At 37.0% G+C, this 16454-nt stretch overlaps 1 protein-coding gene across 1 annotated transcript in view; it reads right to left on the bottom strand.

The window, feature by feature from the left end:
* The window catches only part of st3gal5 (ST3 beta-galactoside alpha-2,3-sialyltransferase 5), a 29772-nt gene extending 24223 nt beyond the window's left edge, over positions 1-5549 (bottom strand). Inside the window, exon 1 of the mRNA XM_088919136.1 lies at positions 5254-5549. The gene's annotated coding sequence lies outside the window, so the exon portion shown is untranslated. The remainder of the gene's footprint in view (positions 1-5253) is intronic.
* Positions 5550-16454: the final 10905 nt, after the last annotated feature.

Genomic DNA, 16454 nt, shown 5'->3' with positions numbered 1-16454 from the left:
CCGGGTGTCAAGACACAATCGTTTCTAAATGTAAAAACACCTGGCCGGAAATATTTATTCTAATATTTTTTAATTCATCAAAAAAACAACGACAGAAAGCGACAGTGGCATTGAGCCCTGCTTTCACCTTTACCACTTCTAATATTTACAGTACCTGCTTTGGCCTACCTCGTTTTTCACGACACAGCCTGTGAAGCAGAAACCCTACAGAACAAACCTGTTGAAAAATCTGTTAAGAGATAATCATATCTAGGTATAATATGGTCAAAAGTATCATATTGTGGTTAAAGGATTTCATTACACCATGATGTTGATAATTCAGCACTTCTAGACAAACCTGACTGAAAATCAACAGCTAATGAGCTACACTGAAATAGTTAATCAGTAACTCAAGACTAGAGAGGGCAGTCGACGTTTAACGGACATTTTAAGCACTAATATTTCCATACAAATATTTTCATAATGGTTTCCATAAATTACAAATTGTAGTCTTTATACATACTAAACCTTCAGAGAGACAACATTAAAGTACACAATTGCAGCTCCAGCTACACTTTCACAACACTAATTAAACCAGAAATCTCACAGGCTAATCATTTTCCTACCAAAACCTATAAAAGAAAATGTGAACTTCAAACTCAATGACCACTTTAAAAACAACACAAACTGCTTTCAAGGGGAACTGCAATCCCAATTTCTCAGACCGGTTATTAAATCTTAGTAACAAAATTAATTAATTGACTGTATCACAACATTACAAATACTAATTAAGCATAAAATTGTGAACTTTGTGAAAGTACTCTATGGCCTCCATTGTTGTCTAAACCATTGGTCTCACCATGGACTAGAACAATAGTTTGCACAAATTGTGATGTGGAGCGGCCCTTCCTGCTCACTAGTCACTGTAGTGTAATGTAATTATATTTACGAGCGAATAAAAACAGGTTGTGCAGCAAACATTTCACTGCAGAAATGTTCCAACGTGATCTGCATGCAAAGTTAACAAGTATGTTGTATTGATTAACAAAACCATCTCGCAGTCAAGAGCAATATTTCTATTGGATTAAGAGATGTATTCACAAGTCTGCTTGTTTACGATGTAATAGGGATGCTTCACCTCCCCAGAAGTGTGGATACCTCGTTTTGAATTACAGAATATATTGCCGTGCATACATGGAAATTTCGTCTATTTTGTGATGCAAATTGAAGGTTTTACACGTTACTGTGTACATTTTACTTTCACTGTGGTTTGAAATGCACTCAACAATGCCAATTGTCTCTAACCCTGAGATGTAAAAATACCTTTTCCCCTTTAAATGAACAAATGAAGAAGTGAAAATATACAACTTGTTTTACCAAAATGTAAAATTCTCAACTGAAATCCAATTTACCTGGCTTCCTTCAACAATCTCATCAACATGCAGTATGAGGTGTGTAAGATTTCTAATAATCTTCATATGCATACAAAGATACATGCATTAATGAACTAGAACTAAGCAGTTTTATACTGTTTAAAATATACACTTTAAAAACAGGACCTAGGACTTTTTATGTGGGAAGGAAGCACAGCAACTGATATGGATATTGTCACTGTCTAGCTCCAACACTAGAATATACTTTTTCATCATGGGTAGATGTCTCACTCCAGAAGGTAAAATGGAGCATCCACTAAATTAAAGGAGATATGCAACTAAGGCATGGGAGCAAACGCTGCTGCACTTATTAGCGGACAGTGGGACACCCATTTTCAAAGGAGGGGCGTGTGGTCAATTGTCATTAATTATATGGCCACTGCAAAAATGCAGTGCAAGACAATGCCCGCAGCATTACAGATTATGACCGACATTTTCCAGGACTGGCAGGAAAACTATTAATCAGCTGCCTACAGCCCAGAATATACAAACATACAAACGTTTCCCAAAATCCCACTGGAAAACTTCAGGTCTGTAGCCTGTAAACTCTACAACACATAAAAACAACAACTCAAAGGCATAAAATGAGGAGCTGTCTTAGCATTTCCGAGTACTTACATACCCTGGTGGCTTAAATGGAGTCCATCCAACTTCATTCTACATTACGAAAGAAGGTGTTCCATACCCTGGACACAACGAACACATTCTCACCTCAGACTTACAGAAGAGCACAAGGGGAAATGGCACAGTCACATGCTTTCGGTGGGAATACAGCATGGTATGAGTAACAGTGAACATTTCTACAGCTGTGCACTCACCCACATACTTTCCTGTTAAAGTGTTCTTGAAGGGGGATTAAGATGTTATGCAATGTGTTTCAAGACAGAGACGTATCAAAATTGTTCACCACTGTAGACAAGACTAAGAAGGCCAGTTCCTCACGTAGAGCAATTCCACTGCAGACTGTTAAAAGGTACAAACCACAGGAGACATGACACCACTCCCTTACCTGTCATGTCTGAAATAAATTTGCCAGCTATGTGCATACAACTGATAATTTCACACCACCTGTATATTTAATGCCTGTTCAGGTGAACTGCTTTCAGATCAAAGCTTTTCATCAGATAGCCTTGACTGCTACTACTACCGCTGCAATTAACGTGTCCGATAATCACTTTTGAACCCAACACATGGGCACAGTGAAATGTTCTAATAAAGTTTTGCTTTATTCTATATACTCCATACATACAGTAATAGACAGCTGAGGCATCTCAGATCATTAAATATTTCTAAATAAGCTACTGTGGTTTTTGACACCATCATACATTTAAAAGTTGTGAATGTCTTAAAGTTTGCTCACCACTTTGAACACTGTTTCTGGAGTGGTTTTAAAACAAATGGTTGACTACATTGTTTAAAACAGGTGTGTGAACCCTTGACCATAGCTCAACAGCGTCTTTCATTTGTCGCCAATGCAGGAATCTAGGTCTACTGGTAGATCTCAGGTAAATATAAACAGGGATTATCATATATAGCAGTTTACATATACATCTGATTGGATCCAAAGATGCCCAATTTAGGACTAAGACATGTAAACAGTTATTTCCCCACAGGACAGGGCAGACATATACTATGTTTCGAAGAGGCAGGTCATTATGCTCTCATTTGCATTGAGGTAAACAAAGGACAGTACGACATGACTCTTCCAATGTGGTAGTATTAATGGATTACTTTGTGGTACAAGTTTCAAGAGGCAGCGAGAGCCGTCTTTCCTATCCACAGCTTTGCAGTATAAATAGTCTGACAGTTTGAAAGAAAGTAAAGCTGGTGCCAAAACTCAAAAGCAATGAAAGAAATCAAGCAATTGAATTGAGATGGTTACTGCATAATTGATCACGGGATTGGGATTTTTTTGTAATATAGCATTTCAGCTAAAAGGATCACAAATAAGCATGTCTACAGTAGTGAGGTTCCCTCATTTCCTTTACATGTATTGAAAGATCTGAATTTTACATTTAAATTCTTTTAGGCTATATTGTTTGCACAGACAGGAAAGCATCTTCTAACTGTCTAAAGCATCACCTCTCCATGTAATTTGGGCTAATTACTCTGATGATCAGGACTTGTAACTTGTGGTAACATTAAGAAAATATCAAATAGCATTAATATTCTTATATTTAGATGTCAATTGTGGTTGTAACTTAATATAAGTGTGCATTCATAATACTATAACATTCTGGAAAGTAAAGCCGTCTTTAGAAATGTTTGCTACTGTCATTACACCGTGTTAATTGTAGTACAGCTGGGTTATAATTGGTAAAAAAAAGGATCAGAGGCCAAGGTCTTGCGGAGCCGGCCGTAACAGTTGGCGTTTGAATTAAATGAGCTTTGGACTAAATTATCTCCTTTACATTTGTAAAAGCCTTTGCTTAAAATTCTTAAAGAACTTTTTTATACGCTTGGAGATGGACATTATAATTATTTTTTACCCGTGAACCGTGGAACATCTCTAAGTAGAATATAACCAATGAAAATACATTCGTTGGCCAAGCTTTAAACGAGTTTAGCATACTGAGAAATACTACATGCTACACGAGCTAAACAAGAATAAAATAATAACATATCTTCCTACTTTTCAAGTTTCCTCATTAGCGAGTTGGAAAGCAAATAAAATAAAATAGCACTATCAAAACAAGTCGTGAGTGTAGATGTTATCCTTGCAAATTACAAGTTAAGACATTTATACAGCACCATTAAATGCCACTGCAATCCATGTGAATGTTTTTTTAAAAGACGTTTAAAAACACGCCTTCTATTTACAAAGACTGCGAGCTATATGTATAATTTATTCTCAATTTGTAATTACAATTTAAATGCCACAGCAAGCATAAAAAGGCATGTAACCATTCAAAAAGAAAAGCTTCACTTGGATAGTTTTGTAGTTTTATCACTTAGCTACAGTCTGAATATACAAATCCCAGCGGAATTACTAAAGGGTACATAAATTCAAGTGGTATTACAGAGCGCTACCAAAACATCTTAACCCGCTGCTTCATGACTAATTATGTTCCTCGCTGTGTTTATTAATACCAGCCAATAAATAAACACTAGCATCTTAATTGATCTGTCGGTTTAGAAGTTCACCGACTTATCATTCGACTTTATTTGCTTTTCACAAAACCAAAAGAAAATCCTTTGAAAAGCGGTCTACGGCCTAAATGCTCGCACTTCTCACCAGGGGGAAATAAAACGAAGTAATTTTTCGCCGATTTTAGCTGTGTAACAGCCTTCGCTGCCATAAAAAGGCAAAAGAAAACACCTTTTTACGGGCCATAATACCAATACACTAATCGGAGTTTTTTAGGTGTTTCTTTATTTTTTCTGTGTGTGTGGGGGGGAGTACAACGTGAAGTCCTAAAAAAAACCTTTAGTGAGCTGGTAAATTCAAAACGTCAATGTAGACGTTGCTATAGGAGACAGGGGATTCCGCAACTAAAAAATAATCCTCGTTTTAAAATAAAACAGGACGAACATTTTTCTGTGACGCCTCTTGCGTCTAGAAGACTGCACTGAGTAAAATTCCAAAGACCTCAATCTTAATCCAAAACGTAAACAGCAGTACTGTACGTCCCTTAAAACCGAGATGTTTTCCATTTTGCCTTTAATATATGCCGGTTTTCTTTTGCGATAAAATGCATGGCTAAGTGCTGTTTCTTTGTGAACCACAGAACCAATATTCGATTTTCTACGTGTTTTTTTACGCAACCTTCATGTTCAAAACATTTAAATATGTGCTTTTGAGGTAGCGTTTTGTAAAAATGCGAGAAAACGGAGGACATACCTTCCCGTCCTTGCAGAAAATGATCTTCTAGTATAATCCGGAAAATAAATCCATCTCAAAATGAAGAGTTACATAATTTTCACAACGTTATGACATCGAGAAATGCGAATTTTTTCAACAGCAAAAAACGCCAGGGAGACGCCAGATACAATTGTTTCACTCAGCAAAACGCTGTTGCTGATAATCGGCCGCCGCTGCTCCTTAACTGAGCGCAGCGGCGTGTTTCTGATTGGCAGATCTGCAAGCCAAAGAAGGGACTGGTGGAGCTCCTTAGCGGCGATTCCAGGACAAGCTGGGTCGCTGTTCTGCGTCGCGCTGGAAAGGTGGAGCTAAATGTATCTCAAAAATCCATCTTTACGTTATTACCCCTAGGGAAAGGTAGCTCGCTAAAATCTGAATTGCGTTTAGAAATGAAGAATTCGAAATGTTATATATTGATTACTCACAAGAGATCATCGTGCGTATTTCTGAGGGCTAGACGTTTTTAAACGTCATTCCTATAAGTAACAACCTAAAGGTTTCTGTAAAAATATCCAAATTCTGAGGCGTTTCTACGGAAACTAAATAGACATTTATTTACGTAATGGAGGACAGACTTTAAATAGGAATTTTAAAGAAGAAGGAATTCTCTAGTACAGCAGTTCCCAACCATGGTCTTGAAGACCCACATACTTAAAAGCGATCATTTCAGCCAAACCTTTTACCTACTGAATCTTTAATTCAGGCAACAATTTGCTCGACTAAAAACTTTGCAAGTTCTACTCAAAAGTTGGAGATTTTAAAGGTTCGTGAGAAATAGAATATTTAAAAGGCAAATAACAACATATTAAGAAACAGAAATTTCAAATTTCACGTGACGTTAACATTACACGGCCAGTTAATCCTTGTTCTGAGCTCAACTGCTCATTTGTGAGTGACAGTTGTACGATAGTGTGCAAGCTTTTATGCGAAAGTAAAAAAAATCAAAATGTCTCATTGCAGTGCTGAGTCTTGGAAAAGTGTTTCAGGTAATTTATCAAATTGCGAGGATGGTTTCTAATACTACTGCATGGGTTGTCAGTGAGTGTATCTAACACAAAAAACAGGGAACTGGTGTTTCTGCAATCGTCTGTAATAGTAATAATAATAATAAGTGCGCTTATATATAATATATAAAATAATACATATATATAATAAATATATAAAATAATATAGTATTATCTCACGGTCACTAGTGTTGAGACAAAAAGATATTTCCCACCAAGATATTTCATGTCATGTCATGAAAGAAAAAATGCGAGAGTTGCTTTCTTGGAGGAGATTAATGCCAGACTGCCTCGGCTAGGGACATAGCCTTTATTTCCTAAAAAAAGGCCCTCTGGTGAACTTGTCCAGATCACACTCCTTAAAATTTCCCCAGTCTCTGAGTGTTCCCTGGTTTCTGGCCTGGGCACATGGCCCAATTCTATGAAGACTTTTGTGGGTAATTGTTTTCATCTACATTTTTAATTTTAGTGCAGAAAACTGTGAGGGGAAATCCCATGTGCACACAGGAAACACATGCACACTCCACGTAGAGAGCACCCCAGGTCCCCAGGGCCCAAGGTCAATTTGATAAATCAATAATATGCATTATCTTTTAATATGCCCTGCCTTATTTCACATTCATAACAAAGGAGCTGAATTATCAAGTTTAATTAGATTTAAGTTTATACAGTACATTTCTTCTGCCTTATGGAACTGAAATGAATGTAGTTCAGGTGGGTAGCTGCATCAGCATGCGTAGGCTGCAAAGGAACAAGTAATAGGTTTATTCCATGCTGAAAAAAAGAAGAAAGAAAACACAACATTTCGGCCGTGGTGCCTTCTTCACACCTGAAGAAGGATCAACAGCCGAAACGTGTTTTCTTTCTTCTTTTTTTTCAGCATGGAATAAACCTATTACTTGTTGAAATTAATGTAGTTATCATAAACTTTGCTTTCTCAAAAAAAATTCTGTTGATATACTTTGTCTTCAAAGAGAAAATGGCAAAAAACATAAACATCCTTAAATGTTTCAGTCTTTATTAATTTAATAACAATTTTATCAAATGTCCAAAGTAATTGACAATGAAATGCCAGCAACTGCAATAGACAGCCTAGACAGAAAAACCTTATAACCAAAAGCCCTCCAGTGGACATTGTAAAAAACAGCATCAAAAATGAGATTAATTGTAAATAACAGTATTTTAACCTGGAACAGAACTGGAATGCAAGAGTTTTTGTGTCAGAGTAGGGATCTTGAGCTCCATTTCCATTTCAATTTTGTAGTGAAGCTTGAATGTTCAGTTTTGTGGATTCAGTCTTTCAGTAGACTTTTGAAGTCCAGCTTCAAAGTGAGTCATGTGCAATCAGCTGCAAGAAGCCTTTGGATTTGCATTGCTGTTGGGAGTGTTTCATGTGTGAAGGACAATGAGCCACACTCCTACAGCTAAAGGATCTACACAGTGTATTACTATTTAAAGGCATTGATCTTCTTGTGGTGCAGTGGTTAGTATTGCTGCCTTACAGTGCTGGGGCCCTGGGTTCAATTCTGAACCTAGAGTGCTGTTTGTGTGCTCATATGAGTTTCCTCCCAGAGTCCTCTAATGTACTGATAGGTTAATTGGCTTCTTGGACATTTTGGCCCTGGTGTTAGTGTATGCGTCTGCTCTGCAGTGGACTGGCGTCCTGTTCAGGATGGTATCCTGTCTTCCAGCTGTTGCTTGCCAGGAGAGGCTCATGAGATGATTAGAAAATGGATGGATGCTTAGTTTATCAGCAGTATTTCTAAGCAAAGATTTATTTTTATTTCTGTTGCTCGTTTTGCATTACAAAGTACAATGCTATACTGTCCTTTCTGGCATACAGACTGATTAACTACCATATGCACATGGAGTATTTTGGAATGTAGAACTTGTCTTGTATTTCACCTTGACTTAGTATTTCAGTAAACACTGACACACACTTCTGAATGTACAATATACAGTACATAATTTAGTGTCCCCAGGTAAATTAACAACATCTGTAAGAACTTTGAGAAAATGTATTTTCTAGACAGGATCAAAGATTTCTGAAACTTACTGTAAATACTAGGAGTATATTATAAATTATATTTTATATTGTGGATAACATTGTAAAAATATGTTTTTATCTTTTAGGTAGCTGCTTTGCTCATTACTCCACTACATCAAAGTGCCAGGTAACTAAGAAAACACATGGCAGGGTTACTCTTTGGTATTTCCTGAGAAAGAGGGGTGTGTAATTATTAACTTTTGTCATTTTCTTCCAAGGCAGGATGGCACCAGATCTGGACCATATTTTTATAACATTAAGCTCCTTTATTTAATTTGTTTACACCCCCTATCTTGCGAGAATATCAATAAATAAATCAATATGTTTAAATTATAAAAATATTATTCCGTGTATTATTGATTAAAAAGAAAAAGAGAGGGCAGTGGAACAGAAGAGGAAGCAGACCTGCTACAGAATTATGAACTACACAGTCAGACTTTCTCCAGAATTTACTGTACATGATTTATTTTCCAAAATGAGAACTGAACATGCCTCCCAGAATTCTCTTTCTCTCCAAATTAAAATCTGGCTAAAGAAAAAAAACAGAAATAAAAAAAAAACCTTTGCTTAGTCCAGTAGAATTATCTGTGGTCTGAAATGAGAATTAACAGTGTGATCCAAATTAATTCCAAGTATATTCCATGATTTAGGCAACAAAGGCAACAAACCACTTCTATTCTCTCTGTACATTTATGCCTGCAAAAAAGACTATACCTATAGGTCGTGTTACCTATCTCTGTCTCTTCTTTCTTTCTCATATGTAAACTAATTGCTGTATAACACTGTGATATAGGAAGGCATTGTCCTTTGTAAGAGACTTTCAGACAAGGTTCTGTCTGCTTGGTCACTGAAGATCACATTACACTTTTTCACAGCATAGGGGTGGTAACCCTAGTGTCCTGGCTAAATGTCTCTCTGGCCCTGTATAATCTTGCCTTCTTAATGTTCATCCTTAAATCAGAAATACAGAAGTAATGGCTATGCAGCAGAGTAATGATTGCTTTGTGTCTGCTGCTTCTCAGGTAGGTGGAAGAAGTTCTTCCCCTCTTATAAGCAAAGAGTTTAATTCCATTGGGATGAAATATAAATGCAAGGAATTGTTATAATTACTTTTTCTACGGGTAAAACAACAGTACTTTGACTAAGTACAGCAACATAGTAAGAGAAAAAGGTACAGATGCTGAAGGTTTATTCCATGCTGAAAGGAAAAGAAAAGAGACACAACATTTCGGCTGTGGAGCCCTCTTCTTCTCCTGTTCCTTTGCAGCCTGGGCATGCTGACGCAGATACCTAAAAATGTCTAAACAATATATAAAAGGTTACAAATCAAAGGAGGCCAAAACATAGGACCGTTCTCGTAATGTTGATTCATTTAAAAAGGAATGCGGTTATTAACTCATGGGACAAACACCTAGAAGTTATTCTTCTGCAGGGTACATACTGTACAGTATATCAGAATCCTAGTTTATTCAGACCCTATCGCCCAGACTAGTTTTCCTTTCCTAATCTTTCAGCCGAACCAGCTGAAACAGGAACGATAACTCACAGTGCAGGAATACAAAAAAAACATTTAGCCATATTTACTACAGCTGCTCTCCAGGGGAAACTGAATTGGCTTTCAACCAGGAAGCTTAACCTGGAGTGATAACTAACCAGCAAAAAAACACCAAACCTGAAAGCATCCCACCATGTTTGAGTACTGCAGCTTGACATCTATAGAACACAGGTATTCTGCAGATTATATTTCTTGTTTTCCTGTACTGTATTTCTTAAGTTGGATAAGGATTTAGAGGCCCATATCTGGCAATCTTTCACCACCTCTGGCCAGCGTTCCGACACTCCAGAAAAACTTGATTCTGTTACCTGTACATGTACATCATTCTCAGTACGTCATTCTTTCTCTTTTTGGCAATTCATAAATATTTGGCACATAGTTGAATTTAACCCTATATCTTCTCTACATATTAGTATAAATATATAAAAAAATGAAATCTGACTCATACAAGATAAGTATATTAAGATAAAATACAGCAGCTCATAGACGTCTTTGCTGATTTGTGTATGCATTTGCATTTTAACTATTGAAAACAAATAAAATAGCATATGGTCAGAGACTACTGGCTCAAAAACTAGAGGAAGACAGAAAGAGTTTTCTTGTGTTGACTGACATTTACAGTAGCAAAGAATATTTAATGTATTTCCATTCTTTCTTAGATATTCCAAGCCAAATTAAGGTTGGTAATTGCATATAAAGCACCTTAAATACACTTAAATGTGCATAGGTATTTACTCAGGCTAATCATTCGAAGAACACTTTTTCTACAGGCAGTGCATGCTGAAAAAGTGGACTTTTCTAAATTATTTTTAAAAGTGAGCTCATTGTTTTTTGATTTACAATTATTTGTAAATTTGCATGAGTTCACTAATATGTTAAAAAGTCTTTAAAATATTTTTATAGAACCTAAAGGGTTGTGCTGGTGTGAACAATATACTGTATTGCAGATCCCACCCACAGGTGAAGACAGAGGCTTGATTCAGTATGACTAGCAGGATATATAAAAGTGGGCAGACAGTGTATGTTTAAAGTGGGAGGTACATTCCTTCACATTCTGTCGCTTTAATAATCCTGTTCTCCTATTCCTGTGTGCACTACAAAAACATTCTAGACAAAAATATTCAGTGGTTTCTATTGAACTACACTGCCACACCCCTTAGATTTGTACTTCTGCTAATTTGGAGCCATCAAGTGAAAATTATACCCGAATCACCAAATCAGCTTTTCTTGAGAGCTGACAGGAGAGGAATACAACCACACATTTTTTTTAAAAAACTAACAGCTTCTTAAATAGCCTGACACAACACTTGATTCCTCCAAGAAATCCAAACTTATTTTTCTTCTGTGAGTAACCAAAAGACTCCTCTGAGGTAAGCTTGCAAGTTCTGTTAGGAATGACAAATGATTAGTATGTGAACCCAAAGTTAAATAGCTACAGTATTTCCACCGTATTGCTTTTAAATTGAGAACATGACTTGGACCTAAATATTTGTGGGTGAAATGCAAAGAGTCCCTAAAATAAGACATTTCCTAATCCAGTCTCATTATATAAAGTTAAGAGAAGAGCCAGCAAGAGCTTTATGCAGCATACTGAAACTAAGAAACTTATCACTCTGTTTACATATGTTTCTACAAAAACTAAACTTTACAGAATTTGGATGTTGAGTAAATGTTTCTGGGTGGGATTCATTGTTCATTAATTCCATTTCAGTGACTTTTGCATGAGCATTTAACCACCTCGTTAGTGAAAATGTTGAATGGGCCAAGGCGATTAACCTGTTGAATGACAGAGTGCAGTAAAAATCAAGGAAATAAATCACAGAGAGGAATCAATCTGCTCCTTTGATCCAGAGGACAATGCCTTCGTGCCCTCAATAGGTGGGCACGAATAGGTGGGCAGTGGACTTTGCCAGTAGTGGAGTCAGGTGCCCTTTAGTAATGAATTAAGGTTTTGCGTAGAAGTGGTCAGATTTATAGAATGATACACTAATCGTTACATACTGTACAGCAGACCAGTGGATGTAATGGACTGGGAAAGTGTGTCTTGTCACTACAAACCTCAAGTCCTAGCATTTCACTAGCTGCTCTTCCTGCAATCTCATCCTGGTATAGCAACACTCCTTGTGTAATAATGGCTTTCTTGCAAGATGAGAAGGTGACAGGTACAGAATGTCGTTTGATGCCTTACGAGCCAGACGTGAGGCCCACTGAATGTCTGTGGGATGAGCTGGGACAACATGTGGGAAGTAGGGCTCCAAGAGTAGTGAATATGTACATGCATCCCTAGAGGGACAGGACAATATCCCAGAGCACAGCATCTGCAAACTGGAGCAACTCATGCATTGAGGTGTACAGCTTATACTGCTTCCGCAGCTGAGGTGCCCACACACTTGCTCAGTGGACAGGCTGTTGTTCGACCCTGTTGATGACACATTGTACCAGTATAATGCATTTATGTAGGCCTTGCCTTTGCATAATTTTCCTAATAATAAAGGTATAAGTTTCTTTTGCTGAATGTATATGTATTGTGATGCCTGAGTATATACAAGCCAAACTGGTTTTCCTCACGCAAGAGTCTCCATCTGTTGTTAGATACCTGCCCATACAAAACCTGAGCAATTTCATTATTTTGATGAGAGGGGAAAAGGAACAATAGGATTTTAAAGCTGGATCATATTAATTAACAGTACAAGGGCTGCTGGAAAAGCTGCGTAGGTGTGTGTGAGACAGAGAGAGTCTGGTGTAAATGACAAGAGCAGGGTCAGTCATATCTGATTTACCTAATTCATGCCGTTACTGAATTACAGAAGCTCATTGTATTTAATCCTATACAGCCTGGAGCCCACAAGTCTTGGCTTTACAGAAAGATAATGATTGTGTTTGTGACTCAGCAGTGCATGTCTCTCTGTTTCTTATCCTTTAAACACTTCATGCTTAAGCCCGGCAGCTGTGGAAGGTTGTCTTTTCTCTGCCAGGCTCCACATAGAAATGATTGTCAGCTTTCAAACCTCAAAAAGACTATATCACCAGCTTCAGGTGTAGGACTGGATGTTTAACAGTGAATGATTGCATTTTTTAAATGTAAATAAATTTGGAAATCCCAGCAACCTCCCTTAACAATAGTAGTTTTCAAAGCGTGTGTTATAGCAGTTAAAGATTCGTCCCACTAAGAAGCTGCTTCTTCCTTATTTAGTTCTCACTGCTTTCTTGTGTGACAGCTTCTTTCATCAGAATCAGAATCTACTTTATTGTCCACATATAGTAGAAATGTCAAGGATGTGTTTGCTTATACCAGAGCGCCTCAACCTTCTCAAGAGAAATAATCTCTGCATGTTTTATAAACAAAAACATACTCTGTGTTGTCTGAGATGTTTAGTTTGTTATCAATATATGTACCCAGATATTAAAAAAACAAGGCACAATCTCCACAGGATGACGATGTACTGTATATAAGTTGAAGTGTGGTTGGGTCAAATCTGCCTGAGTGTAATTCTTTTGTTTTCTTGGTGTTTATTTCCAAAGTGCTTTACTGGCACCAATTCATAAGAGTTCATACTTTGTCAAATTAAACTGTTTGCTCTGAACTTTCACTTCCCTACAGAAGGCCAACGAAGGCCATGTCATTATCATATTTAAACAAGCTAAAAACACCCTGATTGATTTGAAATTCATTTGTAGATTGAAAATGACACTAGTGGTAAAACACATTTTTGTGGCGTACCATTCATTACAAACATTTCCTCAGTGAGCATACTACTCATATTATGATATTATTCATATTCATTATATTATTCATACTCATTATAGTCCTTGTGGCTAGTAACTAACACAATGTATGAATTCATGAGTGAATGGACACTCCACTCAAAGCGCTTTACAATGGGGACTCCCTTCCACCACCAATGTGCAGCCCTGCCTGGATGATGCGAAGGCAGCCATAGTGCACCAGAACGCTCCCCACACACCAGCTATTAGGGAAGAGGAGAGCAGAGTAATGAAGCCAATTCATAGATGGGGATTATTAGGAGGCCATCATTTGGTAAGGGCCAATGGGAAATTTGGCCAGGATGCCAGGGTTACACAGAGAAACACCCTGGGATTTATAATGACCACAGAGAGTCAGGACCTCAGTTTTACATCTCATCCAAAGGACGGCGCCTGTTTACAGTATAGTGTCCCCGTCACTATACTGGGACATTAGGACCCACACAAACTGCAGGGTGAGCACCCCCTACTGGGCCCACTAACACCTCTTCCAGCAGCAACCTTAGTTTTTCCCAGGAGGTCTCCCACCCAGGTACTGGCCAGGCTCACACCTATTTAGCTTCAGTGGGCTGCCAGTTGTGAGTTGCAGGGTGATATGGCTGCTGGCGATATTTATAAATATGGGTCTTGCTTGTGTTAGAAGCTCAGCTAAAGTTTAATAATAAAACTTCAGCTAAGGTTTTATGTTGCTCAGGTGTTTAGTTTAGGTTTTGCACAGGTTGAGAGTAGCATCTTCAGTTTCTCCACCATAAAAGAACTTCGGGAGATCTAGATTTTCGGCAACATGTAATTATGTAATCAATGTAAAATGATTAACAAGAATTCTCTCCATGCATTTTGTGAAAACAATGGTGAAGGCCACAGGTCTAAAATCATTCAACCTTTCATTTACCAATTTTAAATACATTCCCTTTAAATCACAGCAGAATGCAGAACAACAGAGCATCAACTTAGGGCAAATTTCTGATTTTTTTTAAACATTTGTGTGTTTTGTAAAAAAGCATTGCCATTCAGTAGCATAAAGCACATTAGTCAGAAATCAGAATACATTTGTGACCTTTGCAACTTCGTTATCTGGCTTATTTCCATAAAGATAATAACACTGTGGTAATAAAAGCATGTTATGACCTCTAATAATATATTGCTTACTTCACCACAGTTACATGAAGTTCAGAGGGTACAGGAACTTAATCATGAGCGTTTTAAAAGTCAGTGGAAAAAATAATAATTTACAGAGATAACAGGGAAAGATCTTAGAGATTTTCTGGGATGTTCCTGCAAGACTTTAACCCCTCCAATTCTAATGTAACCATATAAACATGAGATTAATGGATTACATAAACATATACAGTAAAATGTTAGTTAACCTGCTGTTTACCTACATTTTCATTTGTCTATAAACAGCACAGCACGTCTGTTATAGACCCAGTAGCAGTTTTGGAGAAAAATGGGCTGCACTCCCACAAAATTTGACTTTTTTTTGCTTTGAAGTTACTGTTCATGGTAGTATTTTATAATTTTTCCACTTTTTATTTAATCTCTTGCATAAACCATTATGAGGGTAATTTGTATATCTGTGAAATGTGAGAAACCACTGTATTAAAATTGGCTGGCATGTTTTTAAGAAATGTTTATAATATCTTGCCAATCATCTGCTGTATCCAGGTCTCCATAAACAAAGTTGAAATAAAGGAGAGACTTGGAAAAGTAGAACAAAAACATAAATACATACAGGAACATGTCATCATACTGTATAACAAACTAAACGACACACAGTGCTTCTTTCTGGTATATTATAGAATACATTTTGTTTTTAACCCAGTTTCTACTTAAAAGAGGATAGAGTACAACATTAATCAATCATTAATTGTATCCCTGTCTGAGATGTCTGTTTTCTTACAAAAAATATGTTTAAAAAAATACTTGATCCCTGATGGGAGAACCCAAGTCTTCACAAGTTCTCAGTTAGCACACAGGAAACATAAAAGGCAGTTACATCCCACTCAATGTTTTTCATTGGAAGTGATGAAAACATCCATCATTTTCCTTACTAATATCACCTCTTTCTGAGAAACATTCACTGTTCCAGATATCAGCTACAGTTGTTTTCAGTTTTGAATATTATTTCAGTTTTAAATATTACGTACCCCCTTTGTTTTTTTAAATTCAAATGATAACATCCTTAAATAACCTGTGGTTCAGCAGAGAGATAATAAAACAGGAATGGGTCATAAAATGGGTTGTATTTAAATATGTCACGGTACTCTAAGCTTTTGGCATCCAAATGTTTTGTGTTTGTTCTACAACCAGCTAATCAAAATCATTATCACACTCTATAAAAATGCATGCCAAAACAATCATACTATTTCAACATCTGTTGGCTTCAATTATTAGGTGACTTATTCTGGTTTTTGTTTTACAGTGTGTCATGTTATCAGAGCTTTCCCAGTCCTTAAAGACATGTCTTTTAGAGAGAATTTGGTAATTAAAAAGGCTACTGACTCCCTCAAGAACATGTTATTAATTATATTTTGCTTGGCTTTCTTGGAAAGACACTGTTATGCCTGTCCCTTTCATAGTGTAAGTCCTACTTTTCAGTGGGCCCTTGACAACAAGCACAGAATTAGAAGGTGAAGAAAGAGTCAGGTAACAGCTGCTCATCTAGAGTTATACTAACCAATCTCCAGCTGCATTTAAGGTATGAAATATTGCTCAATCACACAACTAGTCATTTCTAAAAAAAGGTATATTTATATAATAATTCATCCATCCATTTTCTAACTGCTTTATCCAGTACAGGGCTGCAGAA

Source organism: Atractosteus spatula, chromosome 1 (genome assembly GCF_055471065.1).
Source record: "Atractosteus spatula isolate fAtrSpa1 chromosome 1, fAtrSpa1.hap1, whole genome shotgun sequence".
Taxonomy (NCBI): domain Eukaryota; kingdom Metazoa; phylum Chordata; class Actinopteri; order Semionotiformes; family Lepisosteidae; genus Atractosteus; species Atractosteus spatula.
The sequence above is the reverse complement of the archived record's forward strand: the minus strand, read 5'-3'. Positions and strand labels throughout refer to the sequence as shown.